The following is a 19,669-nucleotide window of genomic DNA, read 5'->3' on the forward strand; positions in this document are numbered from 1 at the left end:
ACAGCCAATCCTCTATCCACGCTAACACCTTACCCCCAACTCCGTGCACCCTAACCTTCTGTAGCAACCTTTTATGAGGCACCTTATCAAACGCCTTTTGGAAATCTAAAAACACCACATCCACTGGTTCCCCTCTGTCTACCGCCTGGCTAAGATGCAAATGAGATCAAGTTTTGGAGGAGGTGCTATGCCTACTCCAATCAACTTGGGTCATGTAGACCAAGCCCAAGGCAGGTGGTGAGAGCCCTGTCTTGTCAGATTGGATCAGGAATGTCTCGACTTGTTGGGATTCTGAATTGGACTTGATTGATTGAATTGGAATAAAATCAAAAGAAACCATTTGTACTGTATCCCTCAGCTGAAGTGTGAGGAATGCAAAACTGAAAACTACATAAATAATTTTCACGCGGCTCCTGTGCTAAATCAATGGCTGCTACAATCAGCAATATAATCATAGCAACCAGAGGCCCGTACCCTGAATGCAGACAATGCATTGTTTTCCTGTTGTATAGTGTTTGCCAATGAAGTCCCTCACATATGATTGCTTCCACTGTGTTTAATAACCATTTTGATCAAAACACAACGGTCTGGTTTTTGTTTTAAGGGTGGAAGACGAGAATCATGGCCGGCTGGACAAATGTAATATATGGGCTAGATCCAGTCCACAGGCCATATTTTGTCCATTCCTACTCTTTAAGCTATGCTCATCCAAAATCTCAGGCATAATGTCTCTCAACGAATGTCTTCATCTAAACAATAAGACACTGAAAAGGAAAAACCATTCTGTCTTTTGACTAGATTGGGAGAGTTAATCATTCCCTTCTGAGTATTCTAACACAAAAATTAATAAATGTACAACACAACTAAAAGTCAAGTTGATTGCCTGAGAGAGAGAGAGATAGAAAAAGGATGATGCACAATGAAGAGAGAGTACAGGGGTGTGGTTACCACACAAAATTTGGCTTGTTGGGTGGGTGACAATCCCAAGATTGTCCCGGATCATGATGATTTCTCAGTAAAGAGAGATGTTGTCTTTGGCCGCCCAGGTACAATTCTCCACCAGATCTATTGATGAGAAAAAAGAAAACTGCACTCAGGTACCTCCAGCTGATCCAAACCCAGGGATTGGGCATGCACACATGTAGCATATCCCACATGATCTACCAGCCTCCATCTTCTTTTATCCCCCACCTCAAGTATCAGGGCTCATGAAAGTGCATCAAACATCAACTCTTACTGATGGCCCCTCGTACTCTCCACCTTCTGATCAGAAGTTGTGAAAGTCTTCTGCTTTATTATTGACTCTTTATTATTGTCTCCTCCTCCTCGTATTGGGAGTCTGCAGCAAACCAAATCAAAACGTCTCTCCGCCCAGGCTCCTTCACTCCCTTTCTCTCCCAGGCCACAATAGCAAGAGCAGAATCAACAGCAATAACTCTATTCACCATCCAGCCATGATTATTCTCTTCCAGAAGACCAGATGGCTAGAATTATAACACTAGCCAATCTTCCAACACTTCTATAAGCATTTATTTAGAGTTACAAATATTTTCTTTAGTGATGTCAATTTTTATGTAACTCTGGTTGATGGAATCTCCCATGGCTTCATTGATGCATGTTTACAGTTAGGTTGATGTCATCTCATGTTTGATGTTAGACATTTGCACAATCAATTGCAAATACTACACATGAAGTGTTGGAGGGATAGATGGGTATATTACAAGACAACTAGTTTCAGTTGGTGTCTATTTATAGAACACAAGTGAATCCCCAGTTGATACCACATTGTGCATACAATAGAAACATTGCACTCAGAAGCAAGAGTAGGCCACTCAGCCCTTCGAGCCAACTTGCATTTCATTAAGATTGTGGCTGATTGCATTGTAGTCTCAACTCCACTTTCGTGTCTCTCTCTCTCCTCCCCCCCAATGAGTCTTGACTCCTTTGTCTGTCAAAAATCTAACTCTGCCTTGAATAAATTCAACTAGCTTCCAACGCTTTTTGTGGAAAAAGAATTCCCATGAGTTCTAATCTTACAGAACAATCTTTGCATGATACCTCATTGAATGCCTTCTGATATTCTAAATATACTACATCCATTGGTTCCTTTTCAACTACCTTGCCATTTATATATCCTTAAGAGCTCCAATCAAATTATCTAATAGAATTTTGTTTTCATAAAACTGTGTTGACGAACCAAAGTAATTTTCCAAGTGCCCTATCAATATGCCATGAATAATAGATTCTGATATTTTTCCTATGATATGTCACACTAACTGTACTCTGGATCCCCATTTTGTCTCTCCCTCCTTCAGCAGATTATTACAATCCACAGGCACAATTTTAGAATTTCAAGAATTCTGGAAGATCAAAACCAAAGTATCCACTTTTCTGCAGTAAGCTCTTTTAAAACTTTAAGATGTGACCACTGTGACACCGGGAGTTGACATGCTTAGTCTCACTGATCTTTCCAGAAACTTTTCTTTACTAATATTAGTACTTCTAAATTCCTCAATCTGACTGGATCTTTGTTTCCCCAAAACCTCAACTGTGAAGACAGATACCAGTTGTTGCTTCATATCTCTATTCCCTTATTCCCCTTTATAATTTCTGCTGTCTCCACCTTTAAAACACCCACATTTTTACTTTCACTAAATTTTTCCTTTTTCCACATCATCATAATCTTCCGGTTTAGGAGTCCCTCTGGCAACTTCTTTTAATCAGATATTATTCTTAAGTTTTGTAGTTCATTTTTATATCACTTTTTCAGGACAGTCTTTATTCCTCAAGGAAATGCTCAGTCTGAACTAAAATTGTAAACAGGCAAATTCACCTCAGGAGAAAGTTGCAGTTTTTAAGCAAAACATCTAAATAAAACGAACTATTGATTTGTAGTTTCAATCAGACACTAAAGGTCACAAATATGTGCAACAAATGTAGTACAATAGTTGTATTCAAACGTCAGATATAAAAACTAAGATATCATCGAAAAATTGACGTTAATTTACTTGCTTTGGACCAACATACTTAAAGCTCGTTGCTATCCATAAAAATTTACAATTCACAAATACCCATACCATAATATTTAAATCTATTTACTTGTAATAGCATGGACACATTCAAATTAAAAAAACAGAATCTTCGAACGTAACTCTTTTCCACTTTCGAATTATACCTTGTGACCCATTTACAAACTGGATTATTTTAAAAATTAAATCACGTTCATGGAAATATCAATCCATTATAGAGGCCGTGGTTTAAAATTGAAGATGGATGAAAATATCCCACACACAGTTTGGATCCTGATACACAAGTGTTTTTTGTGGGGGGGAAAGGAGGGCGAGGGAATGTGTAATTGAACGACTACTAACCGCAAGAAAGATAGTGGTGTTTTGCCCTCTGCCTTTATCTTCGGTGCGATGCTGCTTTCAGTCCATCACCGTTCCGCTGTCAGCGGAAGCCATATTCCTAAACTCGGCCCACCCCCGGCTGGCCAAGAGGGCCTCGTGCTGTGCATGCCGGGAAGTGTAGTTAGGTACCGGGGGCTTCGGGCTCGCGCCCCACCCGGAGAGGCCACGCCGGGAACTACAACTCCCAGCAAGCCCTGTCACCAGCTGGCGGTCGCCGGGCATTGTCGCGAGAGGTGTCTCGAGCGGAGTTGCTGTTGAATTTGGCCATTTCCTGTAACGGAATTCAGCTGCTGCAGTGAGAGGGGGCGGGCGGGAAGGAGAGAGGGGTTAATGGCGTTTATTTCTGTCACATACCCAACTAATGGAGTTAGGCCTCAAGAGATTACTCATCCATCAGGATCAGTATGAGAGGAAGAGCTTGCGTGCATAAAGAGCTTTTGGATGGTTCAGGGCATCGCAAACGTGCTTCAACAGCTAATAAAGTAAGTGTGGCCGCAGCAGCAAGCAGTAGTAGTAAAAAAAGCTGCAGCAGCGAGCAGCTGATGGTCAGTATTTTCAGTTGGTGCTGAGTGTTTGGGCACCGGGAACGCCTCCCTGCCCCTTTGGCAGGAGAGTCTGGGGATGATGGTCCCCTTCACATTCATGCAGAATGCGATTCTGGATCAGTTGGGAGCTTGGACAGGGGGCCTGGGCTCCATCTGCCACGTATTGATGCTGGAAACTGTGGAGAAAAGTATATTTTGAGCTACGATAGTTAACTCTGCCCTGCTATTTAAATCTACAGCCATATTAGCTGCTCCCAGGATAACCCAACATTAACCCAATTAATTCACACAGGCGAAGGAAGTAGGTAGCAATAGGTGGTCAACATTGTCATTTCAAGTTTCAGCTTATTAGAAAAGGAAAAATAAACTTATTTTTTGTTCTTGGTTTCTCGCCTTTTCTAGCGACGAGTCCTGTTACGATCAGATCAGTCCAACGCCGGCATCTCCACATCATGATCAGATCGGTCAGAGCAACGGACGTTTTATTCCGTGGCCAAATTACTATTATTTATGTGTTTTGCACGGAGAGCAGTCCGTCCGATAAAAGAGTCCGACTTGTTTTGTTGGAAAGTGATCGCTACTTAATGTAGGACAATTTGCTTGTGAACGATGTAGTGTCATCATATAGCCTGTGTTCAATACTGCGTAAGGTCAGTTGTGATATTTGGTACTCTGCAATCTCCGTGTAGCATGTCTTGGAACAGTGTGATCTTACATATGTTGTTACAAATTATATTCCCAAGAATAATCTTCTTTATGTGCAAAGTTATTTAGTTGCGCAAGAAATGTTTGGAGCGACAGGACTGAGACAGTGTGAAAGTATTTCCATAATCCTAATATGTAGCAAATTCTTAAAATGGCTTATGAAGACTGATTTTTAGTAACGGAGCACATATTTACTAAAATATTGACGTAAAAATGTGACCCAAAATTTTGGTATAGATATAGTGTGCACTCTGCAGAAGAAAACATTTCAGTGGAATCATAGAAATTCTACAGTGCAGAAGGAGGTCATTCGGCCCATCGAGTCTGCACCAATGACAATCCCATCCAGGACCTACCCCCATATACCTACATATTTACCTGCTAATCTCTCTAACCTACACATCTCTGGACTCTAAGGGGCAATATTTGGCATGGCCAGTCACCCTGACCTGCATATCTTTGGACTGTGGGAGGAAACCGGAGCACCCGGAGGAAACCCACGCAGACATGAGAAGAATGTGCAAATTCCACACAGACAGTGACCCAAGCCGGGTATTGAACCCAGGTCCCTGGAACAGTGAAGCAGCAGTGCTAACCACTGTATTACCATGCCGCCCAAGTATATAAATCAATCTCATCATCTGATCAAACTCCAGGAATAATTCCAATCAGGGTTGGCAACCCTATTCTTAATGTAGAACAAATCTGTGGCTAAATTCCAATTTCTGGATTATGTAAAATATCAAAATAAGCATTACTTTGGACAGTCACTTGGTAGTACAGAACTTGAACATTCTTAAAAAGAGGGACATGTCACTGAAGCTTTTAATCTTGCACTCATGGACAAAAGCAAGAATGCCAAATTTCAAACATCACAATTTATTCAACAGGAGAAAAGGGTGCTGATTGGCTGAGATATTGCTATGGAGAAAGCCACAGGTAACTAAGCACCCCAAGCTTTTGGGTAATTCAAAAAAGGTTTGAACATATTTCTTTTGTTTGCAGAAAAAATGTATGTCGCTTCTGGTAAGTGCAATTGAGCCATGTTATGAGCTTGACTGATTATCTTAAATTTGTGTAGCTATCAGCACGCTTAAGATTGTTCAGCAAGTGTTGTCCAGTTGCTGAATCGCATCCAACAGTAAACATTTTGTATTGAAACAGCAAATGTATCGAGCAAAACTAGAGATAACGTTGCAAGTTTGTGTAACTTTTCAGAGCTAAAGAGGAAGAAAAGTGATGGATTTCATACAGTTTAAAGAGAGTGGAGTTGAATAAAAAGTTAGTGATGGGGCAACTGGGAGAGATTTGGCAAAGGTATTATGGACACAGAAAATTGGAGTGTTAATGGTGGTGTTAGACGAAAGAATGTGCTGATACTCGCATAAGGGTAAGACTGTAGAATGTGTTAATAGAACAAAGGTCATCACTGTGTGAAAACAAAATTTAAAAACAAATGACAGATGTTTATTGAGGGGGGATGGGAGTATTGACACAAAACAAATTTTAAAAGGGGGGGGGTCAAGATGGAGGAAAGACTTCATATTCTGAAGTTGTTGAGCTCAATGTTAAGTCCTGAAGTTTGTAAAATGCCTAATCAGTAATTTGTGTTGGGCTTGATGAGAACATTGCAGCAGACCAAAGGCAGATATGAGAGCAGGATGGGGAGTTGATATGGCAAGTGACAGGGAGATCGGGTCCATGCTTGCAGAGTGAGCAAAGATGTTCTGCAAAGTGGCCATCCAGTCAGTGTTTAATCTCCTGATATAGAGGAAACCACAGCGGGAGCACTGAGTACAGTGGACTCAATTGAAAGTGGTGCAAGTGAATCCCATGGCGGGAGGAAATAAAGGCACAAGTTGCACTTTGTCATTGAACAAGAAGGTGCTGTGGGAAGGAGTTGAGGAGTTCGGAATGATGGAGGAGTGGACCAGGCTCTCTCAGAGGAAGCAGTTCATGCGGAATGCCGATAGGGGAGGTGAGGGGTAGGTGTGTTTGGTGGGATTGTATTGAATTTGGCTGAAGTGGTGGAAGAAAATCTTTTAAATGCAGAAGCTGGTGGGGTGAAAAGGTAAGGACAAGGCAAAACACTATTGTAGTTCTAGGTGGGGAGAGAAAAGATGCGGGAGATGGGTCGGACATGGTTGAGAGTCCTGTCAACTACAGTGGAGGGACCCTTTGGTTCGGGTAAAAGGAATACAAAAGATGTGTTGTTTTGGAAGGTAGCATCATCGAAACAGATGCAGCGGAGATGGAGAAACTGGGAGAATGGGATGGTAGCCTTAACAAGAAGCAGAGCGTGAGGAGCTGTAGTTGCGGTAACTGTGGGGGGTTGGTGGACTTGTAATGAATATTGATAATCAGTCTCTAACTGGAAATGGGGACAGATAAGGGATGTGTTAGAGATGGACTATGCAAAGGTCATTGGAAATTTGAAGCAAAATGGATAATTTTGTTGCTGGGGGATGGAGGTACAGGGGGATTGGACATCCATAGTGAAAAGGAGGCAGTTAGGGCCAGGAAATTGGAAGTTTGCATCAGAGGAACGTAGGTGGGAAGAGACTGGAATCAAGATAGAAAGAGTTGAGTTCTGTGGAGCATGAACAGGCTGACAGAGTCCAGCAAGATAGTCTTGTTTGTGGATGTTGGGAAGGAGGTAGAAACAGGTTGTACAGGGTTGAGGGGCTATGATGTTGGAAGCAATGGAGGGAAGGTCTCCAGAGGAGATGAGGTCAGTAACAGTCCTGGAAATTTGCTACTTAGTGGTGGGACCATGATCCAGTTGAAGGTAGGAAAAAGTGTCTGAGAATTGGTACTCAGTCTCTGCAAGGTAAAAGTCCATATCAGACAACAACAGCATCCTTGGTCTCCTACAATGTTCCAGTGAAGCCCAACACAAACCACCAGTGAGGCACTTTACAACCTTCTGGACTTAACATTGAGTTCAGCAACTTCAGATAATTAATTCTTTCCTCCATCTTGACTTCCTTTTAAAATTTTTGTTTGTCCCAATACTCCCAGTCAGAAAGAACAAAGTGCAGCAAGTTGAGCATTTTGCTTTTGGCTTTGCAAACATGGGCTGATTGGGTACGCTCAGTACTTTGTCTGTTACTAATTGCCAAAAGAACATGTTGTTTGATTTGGTCAACCAATCATTGGGATACATGACCTACTTGCATACCTGGCATCACACCTTCAATGAAATTCATACACGACTTTGCTCAATTATGCGGTAGGCAGAACATTTTGGATGAATGACAGCAATCTGTTTGTGAAAGAATATCACCCCCATTGCCACTGTATTGTGGCAATGTGAAACAACTTGTTTAAACTCTTTGTTCAAATTTTTGAGGCATTTTGCCTTTCCAGAGTATTTGAGGTAGAATGGGTGCTTTTCAGGTCTGAAAGTGGCAGTCCTGGCTCATTTGTGAGTTTGTGCTACACCCTGAATAATTATCTGATTGGGTTAGCCATTGGCCGTAGGATGGCTTTAATGCATTGTACTTTTGTATCAAGTTTGCAAGGTGAGAAAATGGCTTTCATCCTATTTACAAGTTTGTTGATGAGACCAATTTTATTGACACAAGAAAATTAATATAGAAGATCCCTTCTCAGTCAGCACCTCACTGCCAGCTTCTCAACTTGCAGCCATCAGGAGCCACAGCATTCACATAATGCTTATTTGACCCTAAAATCCACCATAACAAGCTGTGAAGATGATTGCTGGTGGCAGAGGTCTAAGTTTATAAGAAGAAAGTGAAAAAGAATCTTGGGCTTTTCATCATATAAAAAGGGCACCTCACGTACAGCAACATGGAAAGCAGGAGGTGGCCATTTGGCCCTTCGAGCCTGCTCCATCATTCAAAATGACCATGGCTAATCTGGTTGTGGTCTCAGGATGATCTGCCATCCATAACCCTTGTCTCCGATCAAAAATCTATCTAACTTAGTCTTGAATAAATTTAAAAACCCAGTCTCCACCACTTCATAGGGAAGAGAATTCCACAGACTAAGAAGCCCTAGAAAAATGATTTAACCATCTTTCTCTCTTAAAATGGAGACCTCATTTGTCCCTTAGTTTTAGTATCCTGCACTCTCAGTGTCCACCCTGTCAAGTCCCCTCAAGATCTTGTGTTTCAGTAAGATCATCTCTTATCTTTCGAAATTCCAATTGGTATAGGCTCAACCTGTTCATAAGATAAGCCCATCATCCCAGGAATGAGTTAAGTGAACCTTCTCTGAACTGCTTCTAAAGCAGTTAAACCTTATTTCAAATAAGGAAACCAAAACTATACACAGTACTCTGAATGTGGTCTCACCAAGGTTCTGTACAGCTGCAGTAAAACTTCCCACTTGTATGTTTATTCCTCTTGCAAATACGTGCCACATTCCATTTGCCTTTCTAATCACTTACTGTATTGGCATTCTAACTTTGATTTATGTGCCAGAACAGCCAGATTCTTTTATACCACAAGTTCACAGAAGCAAATATCCTGCTATTCTATTCTTCTTGACAAATACATGCCAACATTCCATTCTGTACCTGCATACTAACTTTCTGATCGAGTACCAGAACATCCAGATTATTCTGTACCATAAATTCACAGACTGAAAGAAATGTCCTGCATATGCAACAAAGTGCCAAGCTTGTGGAAAGCCCAATCACTGGAAAAAGATTGTAATAGTATAAGATTCTGGCCTATTTAGGATTAGTATGGGATGAGCACAGTTACCACCCACACAGGGATGCGAAAAGGTACATTACCAAGACCCATGATCAGTGTGGTATTGAATAGAGATGTTTCTAGACCTAAGCACAGAGATAGCTCCTATTTTGTTCCCCTTGCTGTACATGTGTGAATTGTTCTAATAGTTCCTGAAATTTACTTACGAAAGACAATGGAGGATTCTTTAAGGTATACTGATCTGCAACCAACACCCTTCTAACATGGTGGTAGCAATGGGATTAAAAACCCAGAATCTCACTAAAATGCAGAAATAAACCAAAATGCTGGAAGATAGAAAAATTCAACCAAGTATTCTGACCTGAAAAGAAGTTCCTAAAAAAAATCACAAGCACAGAGGAAAAATAACCAAAAAACATACTAGAGAAAGGCCTTCCTTATTGTAGCAGAATCTTCTTTGGAAGTCCAGCTTCAGAGTGCAACACCCTCAAGGGTGAGTTTACTCTTTTAAAACTCCAGGCTGCAAGAAGTTCTGAGAACTTTAAGCAACTCCGTGTCAGAAATGCCATTTTTGAATAATTCCATGACAAAAGTGCCATTTGAAAGAAAACGTTTGCTAAAGCACGATTCCCCACTTTGGAGCCTCAATCTAAGCTTGTCCAAAAGAGAAAAAAGAGAATGAGCGAATTAAATATTTTGGGAAAGTTGTGACTGCTGAGCTCAATTAAAAAAAACACCAGCAGAAGCCCCAATTCAATCAACTTGACTGCTTACTAAGTAAACAGCTGAACAAAAGAAGTCAGTAGGCAGCCTCTGTTGATTTTACTTTCAAGAAGAATACTATCATTGTTTTGCAGAGTGTACCAAAACCATAAGTGCTGGAAATTGTGTTGTCCCTGAGTGAATGGCTACTACATCTTGAAATTCAGAGCTCTTCAAGCTGCACATACACTTTAAAATTGATTGAATATGGATTGTATTCTCACAGTTGAGAGTCAATTTGGAATAAGCCAAGGCCTGGAACACGTGCAAAATTTGGGACTTCGAAGGAAAAGATTCTTAAGATATAATATCACTGCAAGTTTAACTGAAAATTCAGAAGATCAGTTGATCGTGTTGCTTTAGTCGATAGACTCAATTTCAGGCAACATCATTGTAAGCTAGGGAATTAATGAATAATCCACAAAATTCAAAGGTACTAAAATAATTGTACATTTTATTTCAACCTAAGAAGCAACAAAGTACTCAAAAGAGTTAAATTCAACTCCAATTGTCAGAGGAATCAGTTGATCTATGATGTGTACAAAAGAAAGATGGTTGTGAATATGGAGATTTAAAGTCGGAACTGACTAGAGAATAGTGATAGGAATAAAACACAATGTGTTGTCTGACCTCAAACAAGCCAAACGAATATCTAACCCTGAAAAAGGGAATCCAGGTAGTTACTGTCAACACTCCACAAGCAGCACTGGGCAATCTTAATGGGAACGAACAACATGTGGGGCAGAGGTGTATCCTCAGTCCAGCTTATCGGGCCGCATTGACATTCTTAAGTTAGAGAAAGCAATTCCTGAACTGGCTTGCAGAATAACCATACCAGTGGAGTGAAGTGAAGCACTCTTCCACGTGAGAACAATGTCCAGCAAGATGAGAACTCTGAAGGGCACCGAAGGCCCAAAGATGATGAACAGTTTGAGACTGCAAGCCCAGAAGACACATAGCCATGTTTCTTGGGTGAGGTCCAAGATCTTGATTTCTCATTTTGGAATGCAGACATTTCTATCAGTGACCATCTAACAATTTTTTTAATTAGATGCAGGAGCAAGTTTGATCTTACTGGACAAAAATGTGGTTGAAAGATGTCTGGCTTCAAATAATGGGCGCACCACTCTTTGGACCATGAGGAATCTGACTTCCACTTTGGCAGGAAGAATAGAGTCATAGACTATTTTCTAAATTGGGAAAGCCTCCAGAAATCTGAAACACAGAGGGATTTGGGAGTCCTGGTTCAGTTGGCAGTTAAGAAGGCAAATTCAAGGTTAGTATTCATTTCCAGATGGCTTGAATACAATATGTACTGCTGTGTCAGTATAATGTTCTGGTCAGGTCTGATTTGGAATTTTGGGAGCAGGTTTGGGGCCCATATCTAAGGAAGGATGTGCTGGCTTTGGAAGGATCCAGAGGAAGTTCTCAAGAATGATCCCAGGAATGAAGGGTTAGTCGTTTGAGGAGTGGTTGAGGAATATGGGTCCATACTCGATGGAGTTTAGAAGGATAAGGGGGGTATTCTAATTGAAACTACAGAATACTGAATGGCCTAGATAGTGGACGTAGAGAGGATGTTTCCATTAGGTGAGACTAGAACTCGAGGGCACAACCTCAGCGAAGGGATACTTTTAAAACTGAGATAGGGAGGAATTCCTTCAGTTAGAGGCTGATGAGTTTGTGAAACTCATCGTCACCGAGGGCGGTGGAGACCAGATCATTGCGTGTCTAAGACAGAGGTGGAGAGGTTCTTGATCAAGGGATCCTAGAGAAGGCAGGAGAATGGGGATGAGAATTGTATCAGCCATGATTGGGGTAAACTCAATGGGCCAAATGGCCTAATCCTGCACTTATCTTATGGTCATTGATATGATCCTGGAACCTTTGAGCTAACCTGCGTTATTTGTAATCAAACTTTCTCTCTCCTGAGCAGGATGCCTGTGTAGGCTTGGATCTCAAGATGGCAGATGATGTTGAGACGACAACAACTGTTATTAACCAAACAGAACTGCATGTTTGACGTACTCAAACAGAAAGTAATATCCTGACTGGGACTTCAGCTCAGAACAGTCTTCTCTCTTTATGGACCAAGTTAGATCATTATTGTTACAGATCTCAGAAAATCCTCAGTGGCCAGATCAGCCAAGCATCCAGGAGATAATTGTGATGCCTCCAGTGGAAAGGGTGAAAGAGAGTGATCAGCAGTCTGAGAAGCTGCCAACTCTGGTTCTGACAATGCTACAGCAGGTCAACACTGCAACCATTGTGCATATACTACAAATCCCAGCCAGCATGCCAGAACTATGAGATGCTGGAACCTGGTAGCAGCTATCTATGGCCAACAATGAAAAGTTGAGGTGCAAGTACTAATAAACCACCTTCTCGTCACAGGCACGTTCAACCATAGAGGACATCATGACCACCCCTCAGCGACGGAAAAAGTGATAAGGAGACGAACAACGTTCATCCAAATCCATATGAAGTGAGTTTGAGTAGCAGCAACCACAAATTGATGTGACAGTTGGACTGATCAAATGTTGTTTAACATGAAGGGATGGAAGAAAAGAATGAAAGAATACCCAGATGCTAGCTCAACCTTCAGCCCAATAGGAAGAAACAGCAATGATAGAGCCTATCATTTCTCTGACAGAAATGCAAAAGAGATATGGAAAAGTTATAAAGCCTTTCGACTGCTTCAGCGTCCATATTCAAAGAAGTGAAGGGGGGGGTGGCGGGTATGGTGATAATGTAGCAGTAACTGTGTGAAGATATGGGACTAACAATGTAAAATATGAAGCAAATTGGCATAACTCCAAAACTGAATAAAGATTTGAGGGGAGGGGAAGTGGTGTTTTGGTAAAAGGGTCAGGCACATATAGGATTAATGTGGAACTGAGTACAGCACGTGACCCCATGACCCAGTCCCAGAATCAGTTTGGTGAGTAGAGATGTATGTAGACCTAAGCATGGTGATAGTTCCTAGTTACTGTGCATTTGTAAATATTTTAGTAGTTAGTAAAAAAAAATGTTTAAATCTATTTAGTCTTCTGTAGGTTAACTAGAAGACATACTGATCTGCAGACAACAACCTAAAGAGGTGCAGAATGAAGAAAGAAAATGGTAAATAAGTTATCAGAGACAGAGAAACAAAAGATCCACATCCTGGAATATGGCTGAGTTTAAGGACACAATCGGTATGGAAACTACAATGCATAATATGTCTGGAATCAGTGGTTGTCAGTAAAGAAATTCACTATCATTCAAAGCAGGAAGAAGGTGAGAAGTAAGTACGTAGCAATAAATTGGAAGCTATTGCAATAACATCCAGCTGAGACTGTAACTGAAGATATTTTCTGAAAATGTTAAAGAAAACTAGTACTGAGCATCATGCTGACAGCATATGGTGAAACAGCTTCAACAACTAGGAACAATCCAATCCAAATCAGAGCAACACACAGTGGAAAAGATATTACCTGCATTTTCTACATCACTGAAGCAGATGGTTCTGCTAAACTAGCTCAGAGTGCAGCTGATCTCAGTAAATCATGAAAAGAAGGAGTTATCACAGAGTTGAAGGTAGCAAACCTATTGCAAAACACCCTCAGATGAGAAGCATGAAAGATCTGGTCCAAATGTAGCTAGAATAATTTGATGAAATTGAATGTTTTGAAGATTTAGTATTGGAGTATCAGCAATTCAGAGAAGAAAGCAGTGATTCACCCACCATGTCAAGTACAAATAGAATGGAAAGGAAAGCTAGTAAGAGAGCTCCAAGAGATGGAAGAAAAGAAAGCATGTCAAGAATCACAGGGCATTTAGACCGAGTAAATTCCATCATTGTAAGAGATAACACACAAACCAAACATCTGATTGCCAGTCAGATATTGAAATTCTCATGGCCAATATTGAAAGACACATCAAACTTTTGACAGAAAAGGAAATAAACTGATTTAGGGAGTTCAGATAGTTAAAGAAACAATCAGACACTTGCAACATTCCCAAGATGAAAGGTTTTAACTAGAGAATAGTCACTAATCCAGAAAGAATGAAGTCTGAGCAGTATGTAAAGTGACAAGGTGAAAAGGAGAATAAGGGAAAGAAACTGCATGTCATACTGTTAGTGGGGGAGGCATACAAGAAGGAGATCCTGAATTTCAGGTCAAAACCTCAACAGTACATGTTTTGAATAGAAGAATATGAAAAAGGAAAGAATGATAGCATTAATTACATCACTATATAACAGTAAGGAGAATGATTTCTCAAGACTAATAAACTGAGAAGTACTGGCGCATTTAGGAGGAAATCTGAAGCCCAGTTGAATGGGCACAGAACGGAGCTGAAAAACTGGTGGAAGAGGGACATTAGCTGCAGAATCATAATGCAGAGCTTGAGAAGTACTGTCAGGCCAAAGCCAACTACAGCGAGCTGCTTTCACTCCAGTGGCACAAAATTTTAACACCAGCGTGATGATGTGAATAATGTTTTTTGAGATTAAAGGAAACAAATAACCAATCCTTAAGGTGTTCAGTTCAATTTATAAAAGTTGATTCTTTTCCACTTTTCTCTAAACTGATCAGAAAAGTTGTATTAATATACTTTTTTTTAAGAAAGAAAATGATTTTATCATACTTAAGTTAGATGCTACATGTATCCAGGATGCCATATCACTCAGTACTACCTTATAGCTTGTGTATCCAACTAAACTGTAACATATGGAGAGCTGCAAAGAGTGCTTTGGATGTCACTTCCACTTTATGTAAAACAGTGTGACAGTTTTGAACTGGGAACCACAAGACATAACAGCAAGCTTCATTCCTAACGAGTAGCTATTTGGCCTGGCCTGGGAATTGCAAAGTAATTCAGTTAAGCAATTTCTTTCCAGTTGTCATCCAGATGTAGATAATGGCACAGCAACTTCTAACACATCAAGTCTATCAATATTTCTATGCAGTAACAAATTAATGGAATATTATAGTTCCAATAGGCAATAAACGAATATTAACTGCATTCGAAACTCAAGTATTACACAAGACGGTCAGAACAATACTCGCGGATGTAAAATACCAGATTCATATCCCATCGTGTAACATTGCAAGTTTTGTAGGCGCCAGGTGAGAGATGTACCCAATTATAAATATAGGGAGCAGTTGGAAATGACATACTGTACGATATTTTTTGTAAGAGACCGAGTGCAGAAACTGCACGAGTAATGAATTTTAGAGTAGATTGCATTTCAAATCCTTGAGCTAACAGTGTGTATGTAAACAGGAGGAAGGAATAGCGTTGGGTGAAAGGTATAGTTTAGCAGGGGTGTGTCTCAGTGACGTGCCTTGCGATGAGAATCAGCGTTGGGAGGCGTTGGAGAGCTTTGTATCCAAACAGCTGCGTTCCGTCGCAGACGCTACTTTCTGCCTTCATTAACCCTGCTCCCGATACGGAACCAAACCAGCAGCCATCTCTTATACGGTAGGAATTTATTCCAGCGGACGCGTTGCCTTAAAAAAAACGTTGTTCCGTGTCTTGTCAGAAGCCTCAAATATTGAAAGCCGGAAGCCTACTGTTATGCAGAATGTTAGGGTCGATGTAATAAGAAATGGTTTGGTCAGTGACAGGCCCTGTCTGTCCTTTGGCTAGTGTCCCTCACTTGCCTTGTTTTGGTGCACTGTACTGCCACAGTCAAACCTGGGATCGTTGGCTTTCAATCATCAATGATTTTATAAAAATCGGTTCTAATTCACTAGACTTCGTTGTACATCTGCCAAAATATTTGAACATACGTTTGCAGTTTTAAGTCTCAGGGCATTGAAAGTCAGAACTATAAATCAAAATAGGATAAATTCTGCAGCCAATGCTCAAGAAGACTGGACTTGGTTGGACCTTTTTCCCCTCCTGCTATCAACATTACGGCCGCCAGTTTAAACTTCACCTTCAATTTGGAAACATAAAATACCCATTTGCAGAAGAGGCTATTCGGCCCATCGACTCCGCACCGACCCTCAGAGAGTATCCCACCCAGAACTTTCTGTCCGACCCACCCCGTAACTTCATACATTTATGGCTAATCCATCCAACCTTGAGACAACACTCAGGGACAATTCAGCATAGCCAATCCTCCCAGCCTGCGTATCTTTGGAATTTAATGCGTATTTTAACACTACTGTTTGTTAATATTGATTACTGCAGTATTACATTTGTAGGAAAGTTTGGGAATTCTTACTTAGCATCAGTTGTTTGTTCTTGCATTCACTTAATGATTGTAAGGTAGCAAATGAATTTCCATAAAATATTTTATTAAACATTTTTGAAAGGTGAATGTTAAAATTTGGTCTGTATAATTAGTGTGGAATCTGTATGCAAAAAGGTGATTTCCATAAGCAGATTGAATCTGTTATGAACTGAATGAAATTATGCCAAGAAATTACTGAGTGTTCCTTGAGTATTGGAAACTATGGAGGATACTCAATGTTTTCTTGTCCGTAAAACCACTGCTGCTAGAAGTTTCTACACAGAAGCAGGTACCTTGATCCACCCATACCAGTCATTATATTCTGCACAAGTCTGCACCCATCCTTCATGTAACCCATTCAACATGACCTTTTATTTCTTTATTGTTCTGTAAGATAACTAGACATGGATGCCATAAACACTAAGAAAACCATAAAAGACACAATCAGTCAACAAAAGGTTAAAATACCTTCTGTAGATTGTGTTTCTTGCAGTGAACGCAATGCGATATTGGCTTTTAGATGAAAGTCTTTTATAAACCTTCAACAATGTAATATGATATATGACTCTCATCAAGTCCAAGTGTGGATTCCAGGAACTTAACCGAAAATACTGACAAAGTCTGCAGTATATATTCTGGATCAAAAAGTATCCGAATGAAGACCAGTCATATCTAAATTGCGATTGAAGACACAAGAATAGTTATTTGCATTTATACTGATGAGCTTGCTGGAAGTTAGCTCAGACTTGCTGATACTTTAAGTATATACATTTTAAACATCTCCCTGAAAGGGCCCCATGTGATTGTTGAGCCATTTTGGATATGATGCATTTGACTATAAACATTAAAGTAGATGCATGTAAGAAATGTAAACGTAGCATATTTTTGAATCCACAAATATTTATTTGTAAAGAAGCAATAATTTGATCAACATCAAGAACCATTTCTGAATCTGACCCGAGACACAGTTAAAGAACATCTGTGTAGCATGAAGCCAATTGGGTTTCACCCTTAATTGTTTTAATTTTAATCTTAATTTTCGCTATTTCTCAGGGGAAGGGGGAAAAAATCATTTATCTTTGGTTGTATTCAAAATATAAGAGAGACGACACAAATTGTTCTTAGTACAAAACGTTGTTGCTTTATGCTGCATGTTGAAAATGTTATGATCTCCTATAGCAGGGGTTCCCAAACTGAAGTCTGCAAAATCCAGGGGGTCTGTGGCAAGATAGGCATATTTGTAAAATTTGAAAAATGTTGCAGAGTCAAAGAAGAAGCCAGAGTCCAGAGCAGCCTTCTGAGCAGGGGGTGGGGGGGAACAGTCCAGATCGGGCCTATGAGTTGAGGGGACATCCAGGGTGATTTTTGGAGTGGGGTTGAGGCTTCCAAAGAGGGGATCTATCCAGACTGGACCTCTGAGGGAGGTATGCACGTGCGGTCTTGTCGTTTCCCCCCCAACAATGCTCATTCTCTCTCTCTCTCTCTCTCTCTCTCTCTCTCCCCCCCTCTCCCTCTCCCTCCCTCATGGGCAACACAATGACACAATTTAGCACTGTTGGCTCAGTGCCAGGAACCTGGGTTCTGTTCCTGACTTGTTTCACTGTCTGTGTGGAGCCTGCATGTTTTCCCTGTGTCTGCATGGTTCCCTATGGGTACTCCAGTTTCCTTCCACAGTCTGAAAGACCTGTTGATTAGGTGCATTGGCCATGCTAAATTCTCCCTCAGTGTACCTGAACAGGCACTGGAGTGTGGCAACCAGGGGATTTTCACGGTAAGTTCATTGCAGTGTTAATATAAGCCTAATTGTGACACTAATAATTGAACTTGTATATCTGCTAAGATGTAAATATTTCTCTTCTACCACAACTTTTGGAAATGGATACTCGAAGTGGGTACGACTTCCAGGGGTTAATGTTTGGGGGCCACGAGAAGGTGGTTTGGCCAGATGTTAACATGAGGCAGCTATTTAACTGGTTAATGTATTTGTGACTGTATGCCTCTTCCTAATTGCTAATATAAGCATAGATAGTGCTGGAAAAGATTTGTTCACATTTGATTTCTATATTCGTACTTATTTCATGGCGAAAAAAAATTGCCAACATTATGAGAATACTTGGGGTTCCCTGATGCATTTGGGAGGTCACTAGGGGTTCAGCAACTCAAAAGGTTTGAGAAACCCTGCTTCCTGAGAGATCTGAGAGCCTACACCTATGAGTGTGTTATCAAATTCTCCTTCAACTCGATTATCAAGTTTGCTGATGACACCACCGTTGTGGGTCGGATCTCTTCCTCGATGTCAACAAAATAAAAGAGATAGTCATCGACTTCAGGAAGCATAGTGGAGCACATGATCCTGTCTACATTAATAGTGACAAAGTAAAAATGGTCGAGAGCTTCAAGTTTATCGGGGTCCAGATCACCAACAACCTATCCTGGTCCCTCCATGCTGACACTATAGTTAAGAAAGCCCACCAACACCTCTACTTTCTCTGAAGACTGAGCAAATTTGGCATGCCCAGTACACTACTCATCAGCCTTTTTACAGGTGCACCATAGAAAACATTCATTTGGTTTTTCACAGATTGGAATGGCTCCTGCTCTGTCCAAGACTGCAAGAAACTACAAAAGGTCATGAACGAAGCCCAGTCCATCAGTGAAACCAGCCTTTCACCCATTGACGCTGTCTATACCTGCTGCTGCCTCAGAAATGCAGCCAACGCACCCCGGACATTCTCTCTTCCACCTTCTGCCATCAGGAAAATGATACAGAAGTCTGAGGACATGTACCAACCCATTTAAGAACAGCTTCTTCCCTGTTGCCATCAGACTTTTGAATGGACCTACCTTGCATTAAGTTGATCCTTCTCTACACCCTAGCTATGACTGTAACACTACCTTCTGCACTCTCTCCTCTGTATACAGTATGCATTATCTGTATAGCACACAAGAAAAAACCACTATGTTAATACATGTGATAAATCAAATTTAAAAAAAAATGAATTTTCAGTTACTGATTGGAAGGATTACACAAAATTTCGTGTTAAGACTTACACCAATAAACAGCATTTAACTAATATTCAGCCGGCAGTTAAAGTACAGAAAAGATCCCTCGTGATCCGAAACGTTGACTATATGCTGTCCTTTAAGTGGATACTTTATTCTCCAGGGACCAGTTCAAAATTATTCTCCACTCCTAAAGATCTTTTGCCTTTTTTCCTTCCCCAGCGAGTACCTTATAATCCGTAGAATCCCTGTAGTGCAGCAGGAGGCCATTTGGTGCATTGAGACTGCACTGACTCTCCAAAAGAGCATCTTACCCAGACCCATCCCCCA

At 40.8% G+C, this 19,669-nt stretch overlaps 2 protein-coding genes across 7 annotated transcripts in view; one reads left to right on the forward strand and one right to left on the reverse strand.

Moving 5' to 3' along the window:
• naa35 (N-alpha-acetyltransferase 35, NatC auxiliary subunit) overlaps nt 1–3,495 on the reverse strand; it is an 88,585-nt gene extending 85,090 nt beyond the window's left edge. The window contains exon 1 of the mRNA XM_080188825.1: nt 3,372–3,495. The gene's annotated coding sequence lies outside the window, so the exon portion shown is untranslated. The remainder of the gene's footprint in view (nt 1–3,371) is intronic.
• Nucleotides 3,496–3,726: 231 nt separating this feature from the next.
• Nucleotides 3,727–19,669, forward strand: part of agtpbp1 (ATP/GTP binding carboxypeptidase 1) — a 240,091-nt gene continuing 224,148 nt past the window's right edge. For 4 of the 6 annotated variants that reach the window (XM_080188829.1, XM_080188830.1, XM_080188826.1 and 1 more), the window contains exon 1: nt 3,727–3,892. The gene's annotated coding sequence lies outside the window, so the exon portion shown is untranslated. Of the gene's footprint in view, nt 3,893–13,153; nt 13,394–18,917; nt 19,258–19,669 lie in introns of all 6 variants that reach the window. The other 2 variants (XM_080188828.1, XM_080188827.1) reach the window with 2 other exon arrangements.

This window comes from Carcharhinus amblyrhynchos, chromosome 5 (assembly GCF_965287045.1).
Source record: "Carcharhinus amblyrhynchos chromosome 5, sCarAmb.v2.hapA, whole genome shotgun sequence".
Classification (NCBI taxonomy): Eukaryota; Metazoa; Chordata; class Chondrichthyes; order Carcharhiniformes; family Carcharhinidae; genus Carcharhinus; species Carcharhinus amblyrhynchos.